At 45.8% G+C, this 23,184-nt stretch overlaps 1 protein-coding gene across 1 annotated transcript in view; it reads left to right on the top strand.

The window, feature by feature from the left end:
• Window positions 1-15,011: 15,011 nt before the first annotated feature.
• SLC7A14 (solute carrier family 7 member 14) overlaps window positions 15,012-23,184 on the top strand; it is a 33,085-nt gene continuing 24,912 nt past the window's right edge. Inside the window, exon 1 of the mRNA XM_074878497.1 lies at window positions 15,012-15,114. The gene's annotated coding sequence lies outside the window, so the exon portion shown is untranslated. The remainder of the gene's footprint in view (window positions 15,115-23,184) is intronic.

Raw genomic sequence — 23,184 nt, 5'->3', positions numbered from 1 at the left:
GACCTTTCTTTGCCAGCTCTTCCTTGTAATCTGTGACCTCCTTCTTCCCAGGGAAACAAAGCCGTGGTGGATAAAAGCACTGCAGATTTACCAGGTAATTGAAATCATCACAGAAAATAGTGTTACACACTCTAGACTTCGCCTTGACAGCATCAAAGACATGAATATTTACAGCATTAAAAAAAAGTGAGTTTAAAAAAAAAATTTACATGTTGAACTAGATACAGCTTTTTAAAAATGTGAATCAACCCTTGCTCATGATGGTGCTGGGCTGGCACTGAGGGGGCCCTGACCTGGCCATAATGATGTAGTTTTTCTCCTACAGTTACAAATGGACCACAGCTCCCTTCTGGGAAGATCCCCTCTACACAAAAAAAAAAAAAAAAAAAAAGTAGGATAAGAAGAGTTGCTGAACTTCTGTCAGGCTCCAGAGTGCCAACAAAAGTGTAAACTTGAGCCATTTCTTCAGGCGATGGCAACTGAAAGAAAGCAGCCGAGCTGTATCCCTTCCCTTAGCGCTTTTCATGCCGATCACAAGAAACATTTGCTTACAAAGCAATTGTTTTAAAGCCAAATCCCGACTTTTTAATTTATTGAATATTTGTTCCCCTTGACTGAAACTTCAGCAGCTTTTCCCTGCCAGAGCTAATATTTTAAATCGTGTATTTTAACATCATTTGCATAACTTTTTCAAAACATCTTATCACTATCCATGTCCTCCTATTTTACATCCTGCCTAATCCCAAGATCTAGGAACTCAATAGGAGCCCCTTGATTTTTCTGGGCTTTGGACAGGAATTTACAGACCCAACAACAGAAGTCTGCCAGCAATCTGCTGCATTTGCCGTGGGCTTTTGTCTCTCTCCTGCATACACTGGACACTTGACAGCAGGACTGCTCTTGGTTTGTTTTTATTCACTCTGTGCCATGTATTTTAAACTTTTATCTTTGCTCAAAAAGCCAACAATTATGCTTGCAGCATTCTTTGTGAGGTCTTCACTGCTACAAAGTCTTCAGTCAAAACCCGAGTAATGGCTAAAATTAGTTTTTTTCCAAAACATTATTTTCCACAGGAATAAAGATGTTATGAAGACGTCTACAAGCACAACAGCCTTTCTGCTCAAAAAGCTGCAGGAAATTAAGATGATGCAAGTAGGAGTCAGTCACCTGTGAGCCACAAAAGCAAAGACATACCAAGAAGGATCCTGACCTGAAGCTTGGTAGAGTTAATGGAAATGCTCATCTGGCTCCTCCAAGCCAAAACCCATCCTGGCTCAGAGCAAGAGGGTCTTATCCTGATCCTGCTCTGTCAAAAGCCAATGGGCTCCTCTGCACCCATCCACACAACCTGGGCTTCCTCACTCTACTTACCCCCAGGACTTTTGGACAAGAGCACAAATCCATTTCCCATTATAGTTTTGTTAAGGTAGGTCAAGATGAAAGAGCAAGAACAGGGCCATTTTGCATGCTTCAAGCCAACATTGCTTCCATGCAGGCACTTATTTTTCAGTATTGTCATTATGAAAAAGGTTGGTTTTGCTGCACATTTACTGTCTACACAGCCCAAGATGTCAAACTGACTTATTCTGGGTTTATGAGGTGTCCTTTTACAATCTGTTCTATAAATAACAGTTTTTAATTAAGGACCTATATGCAGATGGTTGACAAGAGTAGTTACCATTAGTGGCAGGTATATATGAAGCTATTTTGTATACCATGTTAAGCAATGATGTTGCTTAACCTGTTGTATGTTTACTACTATCATTCAATGGTTCTACTCTGTCTTTGCACACCCTCCATGTAAGAGTCTCTCAGTTTTCAGTTCAGGATGGGAACAGGACTGAGACTGTTTCCCATCAGCAGCCAAACAGCCCATTTGACAACCAACCTGATACAAAGCTGGTGGCAATTCTGCTTCTATATTAGTACATAAAAATAGTCTTGCATTGGTGATAGTTTTTGGACAAGTCATCCAGGAGTTGCCTTCTGAATCACATCCCATCTCGCATACAGGAAGGTGCTGTGAGGCCAGCCCAAATGAAAGCACACCCCTCCTTAGGTGCCATTTGTTTGGTAGGGTCTCTAACCTGTCAGAAGCAATTTCTCCAGAAGACTATTGACTCCAAGTTGCATCATTCGTGGGATGCAGCAATCTGATATGATTTAGAGGATGTGAAGGAGAATACAGCACCCAGCTGAAAGAGCAAGGAAAATTAAGGTGTGAGATGACTAAATACATTGAATGAACTGGAAACCAAGAGCGACACCAGGGACAAAAAACAATAAAAATAGAAATCCTCCTTATGCTCTCAATAAAACAACTGCAGGAATCTTTGTTTCTAACTTGGATTTCCCCACATTTCTGACTGCCATTCTTCATCTTTAATGCTTATAAAGAAAATAAGCTTTATAGACAGCATTTTTTTCCTCTAAAATGAGACATTTAGAATAGCAAAACAGAAGAGAGTTGTTACAAGCCCTCACAGGCCCACACTTACCATGCTGCTGGACAAGGAGGATTCTCCACATCCTGCTGGGATAGCACCAGCCTGCAGCTGTACACAGTCAGGTTTCTTCTGTTGCTTCCCCAGGACTTACTTGTCCCCTACACACCTCTCTTGAGGTGGTACCTACAGCTGGGTGAAGCATCACCTCCTGATGGGGTAAAGTGCAACCCCAGCTAACACCGAGGCAACCAGCTACAAAGGGTAATCAGGCCATTGCTTTCATGTGTGTCTCCTATCTAATCACTGATTGGGCTAAATCCTGTTTCACTGGCTTGATTTGAAAAATTGCAGGTCAGAGCTGTTCGGCTGCAGGCTGTGTGCTTGCATGCAGTGTGTTTGCTTTTCCCTGATTCTGCCTGGAAATACCCCCATGCCCTTGCTGCAGACAGCTAACGAGGGTTTTGTTAAGAGAGAACTATTTTACCCAGGTTTTTTTTAAACTGAGCAGGAAGATTTTTTAAAATTTCTCTCCCTCACAATCGACTTGATGATAATTTGTACCTCTCAGATCAGCTGTCCCATACTGATGGTGTTTACCCAGCACAAGCCGTGGGTGGGTGGGATTGCTGTAGGAAGCAGTGGACCCTCCACCAGCGTGAATCAGCTCAGCTGAGCCAACTTGCAAGGCCGTCGGCTGATTCCTGCCAGCTGAGCCTCTGCCTTCGCCTCCTGTGACTCATCCTCCTCTGAATTAGACAAAGAGCCCCCAAACTGCAGGCTGAGTCACATCTGCTTTGAAGGTGGGAGCTGGGTGACTTTTGTATCACCCACTCCCCGGGAGGGAGTGCTGGGGTGTAGGTTGTCTCTGCAGCAGTGAACTTCAAGTTGGAGCTCTAAAAATAATAGTGGGAGGAAGAAAGGCCTCTGAGAACAAGACCCCCCTTTTCAGCCACCTCCTGTAACTTCAGTCTGCTTCTGCAGGGGCAAGGGGGGACTGTGGATGTGTCATGCAGGGGATGACCGAGTTCCTGAGGACTGTAATTGCACAGGATTAAAATGCATAGCTCTGCAGTTACATTTTGACAGAAAATTACAACCTCAACAAGGGGAAATGTCAGAAAAGGGCACCAATAAAGGGCAAATTCAGTTCTGATTTAAGCACAGATAGGGCTCTGCTGATGGATTTAGCCACTTGGTAACCACTGACAGCTGTATACCACCCAGCAGTCCTTCCTACTAGAGGCAAAATCACAAATCTCCTTAGAGATGGCATGGCTCTGGCTCTAGATTTCTGCTTCTATGTTGGGTATGCATTTTTTCTCTCCCCACAGATAGCTGATGCTTTTCCCATGGAGAAGAGCCAGCAATGGGTTCCCTGAATGGGCACAGCCCACCAGGGCCATCACTGCCCTCCTGCTTTCCCTGGCCAACAGTAACCTGGGCTGCCCCTTCCCTGCTGCCTGCCTTCAAAATCATTAATTATCATAAGGAAGAACATCTCCTTTAACTGCACAATGTCAAATGACTCTTCAATTTAAACGCTCATTTGTTTTCATCAATCCAAAGCCGAGCTGCCACACTGCTGTGCGATGAGACTGACTGGTAGTATTCCACTTGTGAAAATGCTCAGACTTGGAAATACTCTGACAATCCACTGCCAGTGGGAAAGAGTATCTTATAAGTCACATAAAACCCAGAAAAAATGGAAAATAGACTTGAATAAGCACTATGAATAGGGAATTGAGAGGGTGGGTAGGGGCTGTCACTGGTTATGTTTGAGGAACCCATTAGGCTGAATGTCTGCATTTCCAAGTAGGACTAAACCATCCATCAGGAGATTGGGTTTGCTCAGATGTTGCTTTATCGTTCAATTTATTCAGAGTAATTTAGCTTCATTTGGGGAGTTGCAAATGAACTGTTACTCGCTCTGTGTCAACAAAACACTGGGGTTTCTTGCTTAAAAAAAAAAAAAAGGAAAACACACATCTTGTCAAACTAATGTTTCTTGTCCACAGTCCCTCTCTCCGAAGACCAGCTGGTGGAGAATGACTTGGGACAAGTCACCCAGCTGTGGCCAGTGATGCTCCACAGCAACTGTGTTGAAGCATAGCCCACCTCAAGGCTAGTGTTCAGCAGGAAAAGGGAAATCACTCTGCTAAACAGATATTTCCAGAGTGGACAGTGGAAAGAGTGAAACACCCAGCAAATTGCATCTTCCTGCATCCCCTCCTCTATGCTTCAACACCAGAAACTTCACAGAAACCCCAGGATAAATTGGCTTTGTGATTTGGTGTGGGCACAAGAGGATCAAAGTTGCCTGCAGGCATGCACATCTGTAATGTATTTAAGGAACTGGTGTTGTCAGGCACCCAGTGCCCCATGTGCTGAGCATCAGGCAGATCCTGCTCCCGGTGAATGGGAAAGGAAAGCAGGAATTCAAGCTAGGTAAAGCCTGTTTATATATACGTTAGTCAGCAGGGTGGGAGAGGGGTTAAATAACTGTTACACACTATGATATGTGCTATCCTACAGCAAAATTTCATTATGCATAACTCTCCTTACTCCTATCTGTGTAATAAAAACACCCCAGGAAATTCCATAATGTTAAAATTAGCAGCCAAATCTCCATTCAGATCTTGAACTAGAAATAATCCTGTATCAGCACAGTGAAGTTGTTAATAGAAGACTAATTTTAATTTCTCCTTAAAGCATAGATCTGCTATGAAAAGCATATTGGTTTCAATTCCTTCTGCTGTCTTTGGTACTGCGGTTCCTCCTGGCTGAGCTCAGACCCGCTGTGGGGCTGCATCTGTGCTGGCAGTAGGTAGCAGTGAAAGCCAGGCAGGTCCCCACTGTCCCCTGGGTGACCGGTGCCACTGCACAGGAGCAGCTTCTGGGTCAGCAGCAACGGGTTGCCATTGCCCTGAAGCACAGAGCAGCTTTCACCCCCCCGTCCCTCAGCTTCGATGTTTCCCAGAGGGAAGGGCTGGGTGACCAGCCCCAGTTGTCCAGGCTGCAGAAAAACCAGCGCTGCACCCATCGGCTCAGCACCTAGCTGTCGACCAGGGCAAAGGGAATGGCAATAAGAAACTGAGGATTAAAACCATTTTTATTAGGCCGGTGGGAAAACACTGAAGCATTAGCGTTTTTTAATTGCTTGTGATACTGTGTATGCAAGAGATGATGATGAACGCTAAGCAGAGCGCTTTTCCTCCTTCCTTTTGAAGTGCTACATGATTCCCCTGCTGCTTAGGTTTGTTTGCTTGCTTTCTCGTACTCCTGTATGGTTAAAAACTACCTGCAATTAGCTTTGCCCACCCTGCCAAGCCCCCACCACATGCCATGTGTCCTGAGCCTGGCCAGGGCACCCGGGGTCCCTGTTGTCCCCAAGAGAGGCCATTGATCTGCAGCACATCTCCTTTCCCTGCAGCAAGGCAGCGAGCCCGCAGCCCTGGCTCGTTCAAATATTGTATTTTCTGCAGGCCAAGTCAAACACAGTACCCGATCAAGAAGACTGTGGATGAGGGCGACCACACTCGGTGGATCCAGGACATAAATGTTATCTCCAGCGCTGGGTGGTGAGGATCACTGAAAACTTACACCTCCCTCAAGGGGGTGGAAGGGGGGGCTTTCCCTTGCTTACAGAGATAATTTTATAACCAGCAGTTGTATAAGCTATGAGAAACATGATTGAATCATATGCTTCAGAGTCCTAGCTAATCTCTGTTCTCATAAATCAAGAAGGTAAATATAGATCAATTATTGCCTGGGTTTATCAGGGTGTATTTGAGCAGAAGCCAGGCTGTCGATGCTTTATGTGGACAGTGAGGACACACCCCTAGCACTAATCTGGTTTGTCTAATTGATGTGTTCGTTTCTCTTTTGCTGACTGGATACATTAAGAAATTACTCATTCACTCCTCCCGGTTTTTAATTGAAATCTACTTTACTGTACCCAAAAGCAGGAAACAAAGCAAAACTCATCATTTTCCCATGTGCTCTGCACAGCAACGGCACCAGCTCCTTCTTCAGCAGTCATTTCCAGCTCCTTTCAGTGCTGGTTTCATGAGACTGAAAACATCACCTCAGATTAGGTAAACCTTTTCATAAAAGCCATTAACTCCTCTGTGGAAAAGCCCAGTGGATTTTTCCTTGAGATGCAATATCTAAAAGCTTGTCTTTATAAATGTGCAAAGTTAAGGGCCAGGAAAATAACAGTACATTTAAAAAAAAAAAAAAAAAAAAACCAACAAGCAGAATGGGTCAATTTAAACAGAATTTCATTTACGTACAATGCTCTTGAATTCAGATTCAAGAGCTACATCATGTCTATACCTGGCCTGCTTCTCAAATACCCATTCCTCAAAATGTGTATTTTTTAGCATTAGATCTAACTGAGTTAGAAGCAATACTATTACTTGTCTTGCATTCTGGATCAACCTTTTTTTCTGTCTACATACTAGCAGAAAAACTTATTTTTTCCTCAATTTTCCAATCCTTTCCCTGTGTTGTAAGAGCAGAACCTTTTTGCATACTAGCTGGCACATCAATGATGAAAACCACGTTGTCTTAATATCCTCCTCCAGCACTGCAGAAACTTGTTTGAAACCTATTTACTGCTAGGATGCGCATATTAATGTCTTGTCTTATTTGCCTCAACAAACAGAAAGGAGGCTATTTTAAGTTACCAGAAGATACACAAACTAACCGAAAATCCAATCTTCATTTTCTAGAGAAGCCATCTGGTTCATGTTCCTTCTTTTGCATTAAAGCATCTTTGGGGGTACTCTTATGGACAGCACACCCCCATGTATCAAAGGAGGGTCATTAAAGGATGATTGCCCCATGCCATGGGTACCTACGCCAGAGACCCAACACGCAGCAAGTCATTGCACCGAAGCCAGCAGAGCCAGCAGCCACGCCGCTCGAGATCCCATTAGCAGCTCGTAAGTGAGCCAGGACCCTGATCGCTGATAATAATATAATGAATACCAAATTAAAACCTAAAACTATGTTACCACAGGCTACGATCTTATCAACCTGCCCTGAAAGCTGAGCTGCATCAGGCCCTGTGGTTCCTGAATAGGAGATTTCAACTAATATGCTGCCGGTAATTCAATCCGTGCCACTCTGCTCTTTCAAGCAGCACTCGGCCAAGGCTGCATTACGATATTGAATCCACGGTGACTTCAGAGGTGTAGGCTTTGGCTCATCGTCCTTCAGCTGGGATACAAAATCATGTTGAACAGACCTGGAATGACCTAGCTGAAATATCTTGGCTGAGTTTCAACTGAGAAATTGTTTAGTCCAAGGAGAAGTGCACTATGGTTTCATCTGGATAACGTTTTCACCTTCAGTGCTGACCCTTCCCAAAACTGCCCTTTGGCTTTAGCAGTAAGAAATCATCGGGGAATAGTAGATCAATAGAAACGTCAATGACAACAAACTATCAGATCAATATAGTCCTCTTTTTTTCTGCAGTGCCGCCTGTTTCAGAGCAGATGTGCAGTGCTCTCCTGCTGAATAGCTGATGCTACTTAGTTTCAGTTCATGGGATGTTCACAAACCATTCCTTTCCTGCAAGGCCTGCTCCTGGGACAACAGTGCTTATTCTAGACACGCAAAAAGCTACACTTTTATGACAAACAAACAGACAATAAACCCTCTTATTTGCATGCAAAGCAAATGCACTCGCGCAAACAGCAGCCTCTCTTCAAACCCCAGGATGGGCAAAGCCCTGTCCATTATTAGAAGCAAGGTGGATAAATCAAGCAGCTAGTTAAAATGTCTGGGAAGCATTCACATCTTTTTCTTTTTTTTCCCACTAGCAAAAAATGTTTGTTTGGGTTTTTTTATTGAAGCAGAAATAGTTCGGTCTCTGGGCAAAATTTGGCAAATAAATGCTAAAATACTCTGAAGACCACTAATTTTAACCTGGCCCTCTCAGCAGTGGTGAGCAAGCTATTTGTGCACAAAACCTAAACAAATACTGTGGCCTAACACTGCTTTTACTGAGGACAACAGAAACAGCTTCGCCTGTGCGTGGGCAGCCCAGCAGAGAGTAAGCTGGACCTGTCACCATAGTGGATCACAGTGGGGACAAATGGCTCGTGGATGCTCCCTAGCCCTGTGTGCAGCATGGGGGGTACCACTGCCCACCCTGAGCCCAGCTCTGCCAACCATGTACCACAAGATGCAGGTGACGGGGAGCTGAAAGAAGTCCAAGATAGGGACCATGAGAGGCAACAGGGGAAAGCAATGGAGATCGAACACAGCCTGGTGTGTGCAACATCACAGCAGAGCAAGTCAGCCCCCCAGTAGCCTCCCAGAACAAGAAGCCCTGTGGCAACAATCTTTCCTGCCCCCTGCTCATTACAGGTGAACCAGGCTACGTGTCCTCTTGCCAAAGCCTTGCCCTCAAAGCGTTACCACACTTTTAACAAAACCATTTATAGCACCTGCTCCTACAGCAAAGAAAAAATATTCTTTCTGACCTCTTTACTGATAGAGGGAGTTTCTGCCTAAAACTAGCCCAGCATGGCTCCTGATAGAGGAGCTTTACTGAGATGAGTAGACGGCTAAGCCAAGCAATCTTCTTTAGCTTCAGAGGCATCTCTTTACAGGGCATGGGAAGGGTGGCAAACACCATGACCCACCACTCTGGACTAAGCACTGAACCACCAGCCCGGGGCAGTGCCGACAGACAGATACTACACATTGTACCTCACATCAAACCCAAGGTGGCTGGCAGCTTTTGGAGAGCTTAAAGACACCAGGTAGCTGTTGCTTTTCTGGAGAGCACCTGAAGGGACTCAAACTCATGGCTAATGCAGTCAGAGATGTTACCCTGTGGAGACTACATCCAGAGTCACGTCCTGCATGCAATCTGCCAACAAATCCATCAAACATCCCTGCGCTGCTATCATTTTTGTGCTATGGTACTTTACTTGTTTCTCTCAGAACAGATAACTAAGACCAAATCCTGCCACCAGCTGCACCCCTGTTACTTTAACTGAAATCCAGAAGAGCTAAACCCACTGCAGAGCAGCGGGAACTGATACTCAGCAATGTATCAAGTTTCACTTGATTAAGACATAATCATCACGGCATACGTGGTGTGACCTGGATGGACAGGTCATACTTATCGGCTACACAGTGGCCCAGAATATTGATTTTAAACCATGGGATGAAGAAAATGAGAAGGCAACAAACATGCTTCTGCCTGGTTTTGTTGTTAAAAACAGTCTTCTCTGGATAAGAAAAAAATAGCGTGTGGTCCTTTAAATAATGCAGCAGCCTCCAAACACTGAATCATTTAATCCCCTCTCGCTGGTGGCTGCTTTATCCCAGCCTCCCCCAAAGGCACGTCTGCAGCCCCAATGCAGCCCCTGTCCAGGTACGGGAAGGGAAGCCCCACCGGGGACTGCAGCTCCCCAGCCCCCAAGTTGGGGTGTCCCCACATGCATCCCCACACCATGCAACCCCCAGCCCCATCACATGGGTCTTTATCTTCCCGTGGCCGAGGTTGATGCAGCTGTTCTGGTGCCAGCGGGAGCTCCCCATTGGGGACAGTGACAGCACAACCAAAGGACATCACTTCTTTTTTAGTCACCAGCAACAGCCTCCGGCCAGGGGAGAGGCCACAGCTCATGCTGGAGCTAGACTGGGGCTGTACATTCACATATGGCTTTGAAAGGGACTTCTTTTAATGCTCTGTCACCCCATCGCTATCTGAACAAGAAACATGTCTGATGAATGCATTACCCATCTTCTCCACTCAACCTGGCACAGAGGGTATGGAGCAAGAAAGAAAGAGGCTGGAAGAAATCTTAGCTGGATAAAATCAAATGTCAAAGCATCCCCAGGCTTCACTGTGCTGGGATTTTACCCCAATATCTGTTTACACCCACACACCACTGAGGTTCAGGGGGAAGCACCCTGATATGGGTTTATGAGAAATATCCACACAGCTCTTTTTTTTTAACCTGTCCAAGAAGCCGCTTAGCAGGGCAGAATAACCCTTTCCATTGCCTTAAGCAGAAATTAGGCCCATGGCCAGCTCCACTACGGACAAGTAACTTAAATAATGAAGAGGGTGCCCTGTGAGTGCTGGGCTCGTTCCCTGCCCCGCTGTGTCAGGACTGCAGTCCCTGTGCATCAGGGTAAGACCTCATGGGGTCAGGGAGGAGGGAGGTACAGCTCGCCACTCCAGGCACTTTCTTTCATCTGCCCAGCTAATTGCATCTGTCCAGCTGAATTGCCCCAGTGAGGTCAGGATCCCATAAAACACGTAGAGACAGTCCCTCACCCAAAGAAATTACAGTCTAGGCAGCCAACACACCCGCTGAGACTGGGCAATACTTTTGTTATCATTTCACAGCATTGGGACTAACAAAGAACAACAAAGCTTGCCCAGAAAACCCATCACAGAGCCAGTAACTTGAGTGAGGTTTTCTAAGTCTCAAGTCAGGGCTTTAATTGCAGGACTATCCCTCCTCACGCTGGTGTTCATCGTAGCATTAGTCATCAACAGGAGATGAGACAGCAAGATTAATCCCTTTTCTTATCCTCCTACATTAAGGCCTCCATTACTTTGACTCCTATAGGGTACTCACTGAGGTTCCAACTGATGCAAAAGAAAAAGAGTGGCCAAGCATTCTGGCCACATTTCTAAAAATACCGGCACTTCTGCAGGGCTCCATCTGGTCTCTGCTCAGATGGACACCGTCAAGTGAACTGGATGTCTGGGAGCTACCGCTGTTCAGCGAGTTATCTTGTGATGCCCCAGACCAAAATGGAGCAAGAACACTTGCCAAAGCCATGGACATGAGTTATCAGACATGCAGAGTGAGCAGGTGGAGGTCTAACCAGCCCCCATCACTACATCCCAGTGGCTGCTTAATACAATGTCCCTGCGCAGCCTGGTGCTTGCAGACAAAAGTAGGGCTTTTCTATGAAATATCAATCTTTCCTAAGAGCTAGCTGACGCTCTCCAACCACCTTCACTAAATGATAAGTGCATGATGGAGACTGTGCCTTCAGCTCCGTTCATCTATCAGGAGCTGCTGTAGGGACCGCAGGCAGCACACACCGACATGGAAATGGCGATGGTAAGATGCTGCAGCTTCTCCCTGTTAGTGCTCAGTGGAGTTTGGGAGCAAACCTTTGAAAATACATAATAATTTTCAATTCTCATACCAATTTCAAATGCAATTTCTGACTGGAATTTGATTTTCTTCCAAAATAGTTTTTCTTCTACAATTTCATTTGTCTCAGATAGCTTTTTCTTCAGAAATGTAACCCAAATCAGTGCTCCTTTGCAAAACCAACAAAAACGTGATGGGGTGACCAAGCACACATGTTGGGAGCCCAGTGTAAATCCAAGGGGAACATAAGCTATTTTTCTTGAACAGCCCATTTGTCAATTTTGATGATGTCAAAACATTCTAAGAAACAGCACTGAGGAAAACTCATCAAAATAAAGAAATTGGAGATGAGCCTTTACTTTCTGAGGAGATTTCATGAAGGGAAAGAGGGCCCATGAGGTGAGGGTGCTAGAAGCCTAGAAGGACTGGGAGGCCAGCAGGCCAAGAGTATGTTGACTGTCCTAATAAAAAGCTCTGTAGACAAAAAAATAGCCCAAAAAACTTCAGGAACCATGGTATTTAAACAGCACAATTAGACACGGATGAGAGAAGTATGAGGGGATTATGAGAGAAGTAAACAAACATTTTAATAAAAGGAAGAAAGGAAATCAATCAGGCGGCTTCTGCCCATGCATATTCAGAGTCACAAAAAAGAAACTTATGTCCCATGAAATTGGAAAGGCTGGTAAGCAGAATAGCTGAGATAATGAGATAGCAGCTGGTGGAGATCCCTGCTCTAAGGTGTTATTGAGGCCAAAGCCTTGGTTAAATTCAAAATAGGATTAAGTATTTAAATGACTAGTCAGATGGCCACTTGCTATTACAGAAAAATGAGCAGAAATTATTTTGATCTAGAAACTAGATCAGAACGGGACAGAGGAAATTATGCCCCGAAAGTATCATCATGTGCTTTGCTGTTATGAGAAGTTTCACCCTAATCTGAGGGTGATCTCTCTGATGGGCCTTGCCTAGAGGATAACTTGGCCTCATCTAGTTCTTCATCTAGATGACAGATTCTCATTTAATCAACTTGAAGAGTACCTTTAGAGGGGCAGCTGTAGAAATTAATCTTCCTGCAAGATTGGAAGTTACAAAACTCATGAGAACAGGGTAAGGATTAGTGAGAAAGAGCTTAAGTGAGCCTCTGACAAAACATTTGCAACTTTTATTACTCAAGGTGGTGGCAGGTGGTTTCAGCTACCTAATGGTAGGTACCGCTCCATAGAACAGAGGCAAACAGATAAAAAGTAGATCAAGGTTGGACTATTATACTAAACTATTATACAGCAAAGTTTGCCACAGCAAGAGGTCTGAGCAGTAGAGGGAAGGTGGAAGGCAGGGGTGGTATCATGGTACCGCACAATGGTTTGTACAAACCTGGGTGCTACAAGTATTTGCTAAAAGGACGCAAAAGCCCCTCTCTGCTGATACCAATCAAACCGCAGTGGGCCAGATGTGCCAATAGCACCAGCCTGTGGGTCAGCCCTGGGGACGTGCAGTCCCACGCTGCGGTATGCCAGCCCCAAGGAGTAAATATGACTTAAATGACTCTGCACCCACACATGCAGATAAGTCCCATTAAAACTTGGCCACACTGACAATCGTTTCAGAAGCACACCCCCCCCATGTCCTTTACTCACACACTCTACAACCACAAAGGGGTCAGATGTGAGCACAAAAGGCTGGGAGCTGCCAGCTAGAGTCCACCACAGTCTTAAAAGTGCTGCGAAACAAGATGCAATAGCAAACGGGGAAGCTTTTCTGTTTTGCTCAGATTTAGTCAAAGGGAAGCTCCCGAGATCAGCCATCCACAGCTGCGTCTCGTGTCCACAAACTGAGCAAAAGCAGCTGGGGGAAGCCAGTGACTGAGAAGAGAAACAACAACCAAATGGGAAGCATGGGGACTACAGACAGGCACAGGAGAGCAGCTGCAGCTCTGAGTGTTGCTTTCAGGCAAATCAAAGGATAAAGGAAAGAATAGAAACAGAGGTTTCAAAACTGCTGGTTGTGAGGAGGGTAATCAGCTGGCTGCACTTTGGCTCTGGTGAGGCTTTTTCTGCTGTGTGCTGTGTGGTGGGATGTGTGCTGGCCCAGGTGGCAGGAAGGGAATGGAGCATCGTGTCACCCTGTGATGGCACCTTCTGCTGACCAGCAGTAACCTGGGAGAGGTCTTGTCTATTCTTGTTTGGGAAGAGAGGGGCTGTAAAGAGACTGCTGTGAGGCAGAGAAGAGAGGGAACCAAAGCTAAGCTGGAGAGAGGAAGGAGTCTGGTAAGAAACTGGGAAAATTACGGCACTCCTCTGGAAAGCCACAAAAAATACCACAGAAATCAAGGCTGGGAAGGAAATCAGAGATGACATGTGGTCCACTAGCCTGCCCAAAGACAGGATCATGGACATCCTGGCTAGGTTTATCTGTGCAGTGTTGCTGTCTGTGTGTCCCCAGAAGGTCACTGCCACTGATGCAATTCCTGTCGGGGTCACTCACGTTGGCTTCACAAACTGAACGGAAGCTGAAGGATCACACCTTTTGTTTTTACCAGCAGACATTTATTTCAGTGTTTAGAGAATGAACAGTTTCTCTCCACGCAAAGCATGCCCTGCATCCGGGAACGGGTCCTGTTAGAAGTTAGAGCATGAAGCTGTAACGGAGACTGAAATCTGATCCTCGCCAGACATCACTGGAGATGAAACCATTTTGGGTTTGATGTCAAAACGGTAAGAAATCAGATACAGAGAGAAAATGCTTCTAGCGGGAACCAAGTAGTAAGAATTAAGAAAGAAAAATGCAATGGAAAAATCTTGAATATAAATCCCAGCTATCCCCAAAAGCACCTATGGGTGTAAAATATGAAATATATATTGCACCTGATACCTAACTCCTCCCAGCCAGGCTGGACAACACGGCATGCTGCAACACATGAGGCATTATTTTAGCCTTAATTCTGCCTGTTCTGGGATTACAGTATTAGCACCCAAATGTCACAGTGCGACTCAAGGACAAAACAAAGTGGGGGTTCCCCACCCTCTGTCCCTGAGGTGAGGAAAGCCCTGCTCTGGGGGAGGCAGCCAGGAGAGTTCATTTTCAGGCAATGTGGGGGAGGCGGCCCGCAGCCCTCAGGACACTTGGGCAGGCAGAGGGGACTCCCAGGGGTGGGGACGTGGCCGTGGGGGTGGCAGCCCGCTGGAGGGAGGTCTCCCGGGACCGGCACGGCTCGGCTCGACCCGTGGGTACTGCCGGGCGGTCACATGCGGCAGGCGGGGAGGGCGCAGAGAGGGGGAAGCGCTGAATAATTGAGGAGCTGCAGCGCCCTCCTCCCTCCCTCCTCCATCCCTCCTCCCTCCGCCCTGCGTGCGCGGCCGGGAGCCGGGGCCGGCGGTGCCCAGCGCAGCCCCCTCTCCGCCCGCCCCCCCCCCCCCCCAACTCCACCGCCGGCTGCAGCAGCGCAGCCGCCCCCACCGGGGTTACGCGCCCGCGGCGGCTCCGCAGCATCGCCCGCCCGCTGCCCTCCGCGCCCGGCGGTGAGTGCCCCGCACCACCGGGGAGGGGAAGGGGGATGGAGGGACGGGGTGGGGGGGGGGGGGGGGCGGAAAGAGCGGGGGGAAAGGCGCTTCCCCGCGCTGCCACACTCCCGCCCGGGGTAGGGGGGCGGCTCGGAGCCTCTCGGGGTGCGGGGGGCCCGGCTGCGAGCCCGGGAGAGGGGGAAGGCAACCGCGGCCCCCCCCCTCCCCCCAACGCACACGGGGACGGTGTGGCCACGGGGCACCGGCCGCGGGGGACCCCAGCCCGCTCGGGGACCCCGTCGCCCCGGCCAGGCTGCGGCCCCGGGTTTACCAAGTGTCGGGGCACTCATGGAGGCGGGGGGGGGGACGTCAGAGCCACGGCACGGGATTGATAGGAAACAGGGGAAAGCAGAGTGAGAGGAGAAATGCCGGGTGGCCTGACCGGAGCCACAGCTCTGGCTACAGGTTACGGCCCGACACGCGCGAGTGGAAGATCGGGGGGGGGCAGCAAAAAAAACCGATCAGAAGGGAAAGGGCGAGGGAGGCAGGCAAGGACGCGAGGGCAGGGGAGAGCCCCCGGGGGTGGGGGGGTGCTGGTGGCGGATCACGCGTGGGGCCGCGCGGGCGCTGTCCGCGGTGCTGAAGCCCCGACGGGGCGGCCCCGGGCGCAGGCGGCCCCCGCCGAGGCCTCCCCCCACGACCGCGGCTGGCCCACGCTCACGGACCCGGTTTACGGCTCCGTCCCTCCCGCCGGCGCCTGCAAAACTCCCTCTGACTTAGCTCCTGGTAATGGAGTTAGCTTCCTTTTTACGTCACCCGCGACTCGGCGCTGTTTATTGATTCCACACGGGTATTTTCGAACAGCCTAAGACCGACCGTCTGCCCGCCTCAGCCCCGGGGAGCTGTGCTTCAGCATCGCTCTATCGAAAATCCTGATCTCTTTTCTCAGAATTGCTTGCCAGCTCGGGTTTTGTGGCCTATTAAATGTTAGTTTATACAGATCGACTTAGTACCTTCCTGTCACTGGCCACACCAAGAGCGCTCTGATACAGGGCTTCCTAAATCAACACAGACTCCGGCGAGGAGTAGGAAGCAGTATGACTCCAGTTGACCCCAGAGAAGACTTTTGGCTCAAAAGAGCCATGTCTGATTTAATCTAGCATATTAATTAATTAATCCTCCCAGTGTCCCTAAGTAGTAGGCAAGTACATTTTAGCATGCCAAGGCATTTGTTTAATTGCCCAAAAACTGTCATAGACTGAAAGTCTGATTGCTAAAGATATTTGCATGTGTTCATTTTATTGGTACACATTGCTAAGGCATATGACTTACCGTAGGTGAACAACATATTGTAAACAAACAAAAAACCTGAAACAAGCCAAAAACAATAATAGAGTGAAAACTTACCTAGATTAAACTGACTAATTACCCGTTCTTAAAACGTACCACTCCATGGGGAATCCTTGTTGCATGAGAACAGAGAAGTAAGAGGTTCTTGCAGAGATCCAAGGCCCAAGTGATATTTCCCATTTTCATCTGTCAAAGGTGCTGAACTTTGCCAGCAAAACAGAGGCTGATGAGTAGTAAATGATGCCAACAAAGAATCTTGGGTCCTCTCAAAGTCAAATGTACAGTACATATCTGAAAAGACAGGATGGGGGCAATATCTGCAATAGGACAAGCTGCTGAACAAGTTCAATGAAAAAAAAGCCTCGTTCAATTGCCGCTCAGTAAGAGGAGGTGTAGGAAGGAAATTTTACCTCAGCTGTTGAAAGCTGAGACTGCTAGAATACAGTAGACATCAACAAAAATGACTATAAAATTGGAAGTAAAAAAAAAAAAAAAAGAAAGAAAGAAAGAAAGAAAAACCAAAGACTGTCGAGGACCAGAGAAAGGCCCTTACAGTTGAGGAATTACAGCACTTGAGCAACTCCATTAAAAAGAAGGATGGGAGGTGACTTGATTCTTGAATCTAAAAGCCTCTACAGAAAGAAATTACTAAGCACTGAGTTATTCCTCCGTCTGCCAAAGAAAGGCACAAAATGAACTAGTGCTGAGATGCTAAAGCCAAAACATTCTGATTTAAGTGAGGGATCACATTTTTGAACAGTGGAGGGCTGATGACCTGATGAAGGAGCTATCAGAAAACCTGCTGGATTCTCCGTCTGTTTATGTCAAGACTTGATGTCCTCCCAAAAGATGCAACTTAGCCAAAGCAAGTCATTGGGCTCCCTGCAGGAGTAATTGCCTGAAAGCTAATGGCCTGCAATTCAGACAAAATGAACTCGGTGGACTTAATGGTACCTTTGATCCTTAATTCCCTGAGTTAGGCACAGAGATGTACAACTTTGCTCCCAGGTACCCCAGCCTCCCCTCCAGACAAGTACAACATTCCCAGCAGGTGAGATTTTTGACCACATACCAAAAGCAGAACAAATGATTCACCACCTTATATTTTGAATCCTCCAATTTTCTAACTTGTTTCATTTATTAACTCTCCCTAAAAAGAATGTCTTTCTTTGAGTATATTGCAGTGACGCGAAGCAATTTAAAACATAAATCATTCTCCTTAGGGAGTCAGTCATGACTCCTAACTCAAGACATATCTTACCCTTTTCTATTTTTTAGAATCGTATGAAAATGATGAAAATTTATTCTTTGTGGAATTTCAGAGTCTCAGATGGGATCGTATCAGAAAGGATTCCAGCCCAAAATATTTTAAAGGATATATTTATAGGCTGAGTTGACACTACTTCCTTCTTGAGCACCAGACTGTCTGTTTTTTTCAGTTCTGAAATCACACACATATAATAAGATTTCATCCATCTTCCCTTGAAGGCAACAGGAGTTTTTCTAGAAAATTCAGTGAGAACAGGATAACCTCTCAATGGCTAAATTAATGGTTTTCCTGTGAAGCCCTGCAGCATTCAAACAATAGGATGGCAAGAACTTACACAAACATAAAAACAATCCTAGGCTCTTCATGGAAAAAAAAAAATAAAGAGGATAACAGAATAGTCTGTAACAGAATACTTAGTCCCTCAGCTGTTTTAGCCCCCAAATAATCAAAACTTTGCTTTCAGAGCACCTGAGCTATTGAGATCATTACAATGTATATGTTTAAGCAACATGTTGTTTGGATTATTAAGACATTTATAAAATAAGAATGTAAGAATGTAACAAAGAATCAAATACTTCATCTGTGTGTGGTAGTAAGATCCCTATGTCACACAAAAAACCATTAGCAGGTGGTTAGTATTTGTGTCTTTCACATTGATTAAAAAAATTTTTTAGAAAATCATCACTCCCAGATTGGCGCTCTCTATAAAATGTAAAACCATGGTTGGTCCTGGACTTGTCATTCTTGTGAGAGACAGTGGATCTAGGGATGCAAAAGGATCCAGAGTCAAGAAATATAGTAGGCATTTTAAAGCTACTTCCTATGGATATGAAAACCTGGTCAGAGTCTCACCTCAGTCCAAGGTGAGTCTGCTGAACTCATTAAGCCACCCATGGTGTAAGTGGGAGCAGATTCTAACTTAGATCCATGAGCCACAGAGATTCCTAAAACATTTTTCATTTACAAGTGGTGAGATGTAGCTAAACTGTGGTTGTCAACTGGAAACTGCATTCTAGTATTGAGCAATTTTCTTCTTGTATATGTTTCCTTGGCTTATTGAATAGCAGCCCTGCCTCTAGGCTATGCTGGCATCGGCACGGGGCTGGGTGCTCCAGCTAGCATTGGTGCTGCCACCACAGCGCATCCCTTTCTGTCACCAGGCTGGATCATCCCTAGGAGAAAACTATTTTTTCCCTGCAATAAAACTGTCAGAGCGAAGCCTAGGCACTTATGAAACAAAACCAGTGAGGTGGAGCCATGCAGCACGTGACTCTATTGTTTCTGTTCCTCTGCACAGCAACTGTATCAATAATTTACTGAAATACATGATACCATAAATTAAATCTACCTGGCAGGTGAACAGAAGATGAGCTTTTGTGGTGCAGGTTTTTCAAGCGCCACATCCTAATTCCGAGAGGACAGAGCTGCAGGATCAAGCGGTTTACTGCCTATAGGGAAATGGGTTACTGCTGCCATGCAACAAGTGTTTGTGGGGGTATCTGGGTCGAAACTTTAGGTAAACATCTGTAAAACCAAATGTGTGGGTTTGAGGGCAGCCCCTCTCAGCAGCCTCTGACTCTCGCTTGTTGGTGACCATGACCTAACTTGGTGGTTTGGTCTACTCCTCCTGTAGGTCCTCAGATCCCCGAGTGCGGGCTGGGTCCTACTCAACAAAGTTTTTTAAAACTGAGGATGGAGACACCCCCTTGTGCTGAGACACCACTTGCACATCTGAGCACATTCCACCCACAGAAGCACAATTAAAACTTAAACGTGTGCTTGAGCATTATTGAAGCAGGTCTCAATGATGGACCTGTTGAGTTGTACCAGATGACCAACTGCTCCGTGGTGCTCAGCAATGCCAGGGTGGCCTCCAGGTGGGATTTGGACACCCTGGTCTGGTAGTGAAGGAAATGTATGCTTCTCCTGCCTGTCCTTCATCCTCGGCTGGGAACGGGCAGAAAGCATTGATGACAGGTCTCATGTCTCTCCAACCCTGCAGTGAGGTGCTCAGGAAGCATCTGGGTACGGCAGTGCCTCATCTAAGGCACCTGGGCAACAGCAGGTGTGTTCCACTCATTAACGGGCAGTGGAAGCATCAGGGACCAGGAGATGTGCAATTAATAACTAGGGGCATCAGCTCTGCTCAAAGTAAATTAAGACAGAAAGGAGGAATATGTTGAGTTCCTTTGGCTGAGAGCTCCAGCACAAACAAGAACTACAGCAACAATATTTCAGCGACTCTCCTTTCTGCTCTTAATTGCGTGCGGGCACACCAGTTGAGTTATGCTTGCCAGGCAGGGCAGCACACCACGGGGAGAATCCACTTACTGTAGCTGGGAGACAAAAAGTGTTGCCTCAGTGAAAGAGGTTGGGTTTTGGGGTCTCACCAGTAAGGGATGCTAACAGTGAGTATGCAATTAGCTACCAGGGCTTCAATGGAAAGCAAATTTTAGGCTAAAGGTAATCATGTTGGCTTGTGCTGAGTCCCTTGCTGCACAAGGACATCTCCGGGCAGTGTGTGTGTGCATCACTCAGGAATACTATAATACCCTAATTTTTATGCTATTAGCATTTTTAAGAACATATAATTCTTCATTTAATTCTGCTTCACTAGTACCATCTCAGATGCTGATTTAGTCTTAGATGTGCATTCGTAACTCACTCAGTGGGAAATGTCAAAAACCCCTCATGCTACAACACCAGGTATTACTCACACTACACACCGCTTAGGTGTTTTTGCCTGACTGATGGTGATAAATGACTAAACACAGAAACTATTCTAAATCATCTTATTTGATCAACTTGTGCTCACATTACTCATATAATCGGTTGTGTTGAAATGCAGGAGGATTACTCATGTAAGGCAAGGATTTTTTGTCCTAGCGAATAATAAATATAAGCAGCCAAACATGTAATAAAAGCAGCAGGAGCCGCTATTCACTTCCTTGGAAGTGCGTTGAATCTACCTCACACTTCTGTTGAGGAATTTAGTGGCACAGGCTACAACCAGCCAAATTACCCCACAGCTCGAGGCTTCCTTTTTCATATGCAAAAAACCCCACTGATTTGCATATACTACTACTGCTTCTTCTGGAGCCTTTTGTAGGCTCAGGATTGAAGATTGTGTCTTTCCAGCTTGTTCTGAGGGAAGTATTTCTTTTAGAACCTTTCCTGCATTAATGAGCTGATAGCCAAAATGATGGAAACAGGGCAGCGAGGCATAATCAATTACACTTGTATAACCGCTGATGGAACATGATAACTAATTAATGAGACCATGTGCATATACAAAAGAGAAATGCATCTGAAAACCAGCAAGAGCTGAACCATGTTTGTAATCCTGATGTGTTTACAGTGTAAAAGACCAGTTCAGACTCCTACTAAATTATTACAGAAAGCCAGAAAGACTGCTGGTAAGTGAGAGTAACGGCTGAGAGGAAAAAACAACAGTTTCTTAGTGGGGAATAAAGGAATTTCCTTAAAAACAGCAATCTTCAAAATAAAAGTAGAGGCTTAAAAAGAGTGAGTTTTCAGATCCTATATTTGATACACAGGTAATTTTTTGTTCTGGTTTGGATGACATAGCCAAACTCTTAAATCGGTGCTTTACTGAAAGATTTAATTTGTGTTTTTGCCACTGAAATTCAAAATGCTACCCAGAAATGAAATAAGTTGTCATAATGATGCATCAGCCAGACTCTCCCAACAGTAAAAATCCATTTTGTTTAGAGCACCTCACACATTAATAAATAACCCATTCTGTGAATTATGTCAAATGTAAAAAGCTCTCACGGCTGGCCTGGAGCAAACCATAATGACTTTCATTCTGCGGTGTAAAAGTATGGATCCACAGAAGGAAGAAGAAGAAAGCACAACCCAGTAATTACAGAGATTTCCTCCTGTATGTTGTTAAAGCAAAGACAGTTTTTAAATAAGTATAATTCTAGAAGAGACTGTCTGGTAACCCAGGTCTAAACATTTCAGTGATACAAAGGAAGCCCTGGTCCACTCTGACAGTGACATTTGTTACAGAAAATGTGTATCTCAAAGGAGTAATTACTGAAAGTATAACCCATTACCCCCAAATAGGAAAAAGCCCAGAGCTGCAAACACAAGGCAGCAACCACCCCGCTGCTGCCGGCGGCAATCATACTGCTAGAACAATATCTACCTAACGCTGCAAACAGGCAACTCGCTACGACCCAGAGAAGATACCATACTATCAGGAAGATGCTTTTTCCTCTTGTGACAGCTCAGGGTCTGGAGCTGCTACTATCAAAACCAGAGGGAAGGTTGCAGAATTATGTGCCAGCACATGAGATGAATCTCGGTTCCTGAGCACGTGGCTTGCAGTGTTTTAAATGCCTGAATTTCAGAGGTGGGGACACTAGTCCTTGAAACAGTCTGAGCAGCCAGACCTGTGAGCACAAACTTCCTTTAGGAGTTTCATGTGTTCGACCATGCCGTGGCTTGACTGCAAAAGGATGGGGGAGGCCGTAGCATTGGTATCAATAGCTGTGCTTCAAATGCAAAAATCAGTCAACTGCCACAAATGAGCATTTGCAGGTACACAGAGCCGCAAGGGTCCTTCTGCAGATGACCATGAGCAGGTACAAAAGCCATATTCTTTTCAACAAGGTATGGCTAGAGAAGCCTTAATAGTTTTTAGCCTGGTTTCTCTTCTGCTTCCTTAGAAAACCCAACTGGATTAACCATTCATGCACTTCTGTAAGGTAGCTACTTTCTCCCATTTTACTGATGGAGAAGCAAATTTACTAATTTCATGTGGTTTCATCACTCTCATAGAGGCCACCTGTCAGAGCAGTTCCAAGAAGTTCCTTGTTCCTCATCTCCTGCTCAGCTCACCCAGCTATCGATTTGTCATTTCCCTGCATTAGCAGTATCATTACATTTTTTAAGGCTTTTACTTTGCTGTCTCAAGACAACGACAAGCTAACCTTTTTGAAAATGTGCAAATTGATTATACCTCTTTCTCCATAATTCTCTTGTTTTTTTCTTTTGGTGATTAAATAGCTTTTTTGCAAACAGAAATGGAGCACTTCATGCATATTGCATTACTTACATCTCGCCACTCTGACTGTTGTATTTGTCATTAATATCCTGCACTCAGTCCTACACCACTCTGCACCATGAGAAATCATTGGTACCTGGACAAAAAGGGCAGAAAACAAGTGGAAAACCAAAATGCCAGCCATAGGACTTCTTTCTATAGACACAAGAAAGAAGGACAGCAGAAAACCTGGTGTCTTGGAGAGGTAGATTTACTGTCTGTGGGGAGGGGATGTGCCTGCAGGGATGCCCATGGACATTTTGGAAAAGGTGAACAGTGCATTTGGGTTTCCATCCCTTGCAGGCTGTAGGAGATATAGGTGCTACCTCCAAATGCACCCAGCCTCTAGGAAGGAGGAAAACACTGATCCCTCCAGCCCGAGCTGTTTCTCACT

The sequence above is a fragment of the Strix uralensis genome, chromosome 9 (genome assembly GCF_047716275.1).
Source record: "Strix uralensis isolate ZFMK-TIS-50842 chromosome 9, bStrUra1, whole genome shotgun sequence".
Classification (NCBI taxonomy): domain Eukaryota; kingdom Metazoa; phylum Chordata; class Aves; order Strigiformes; family Strigidae; genus Strix; species Strix uralensis.
Note: the sequence above shows the minus strand (reverse complement) of the source record. Positions and strands in the feature narration are given on the sequence as shown.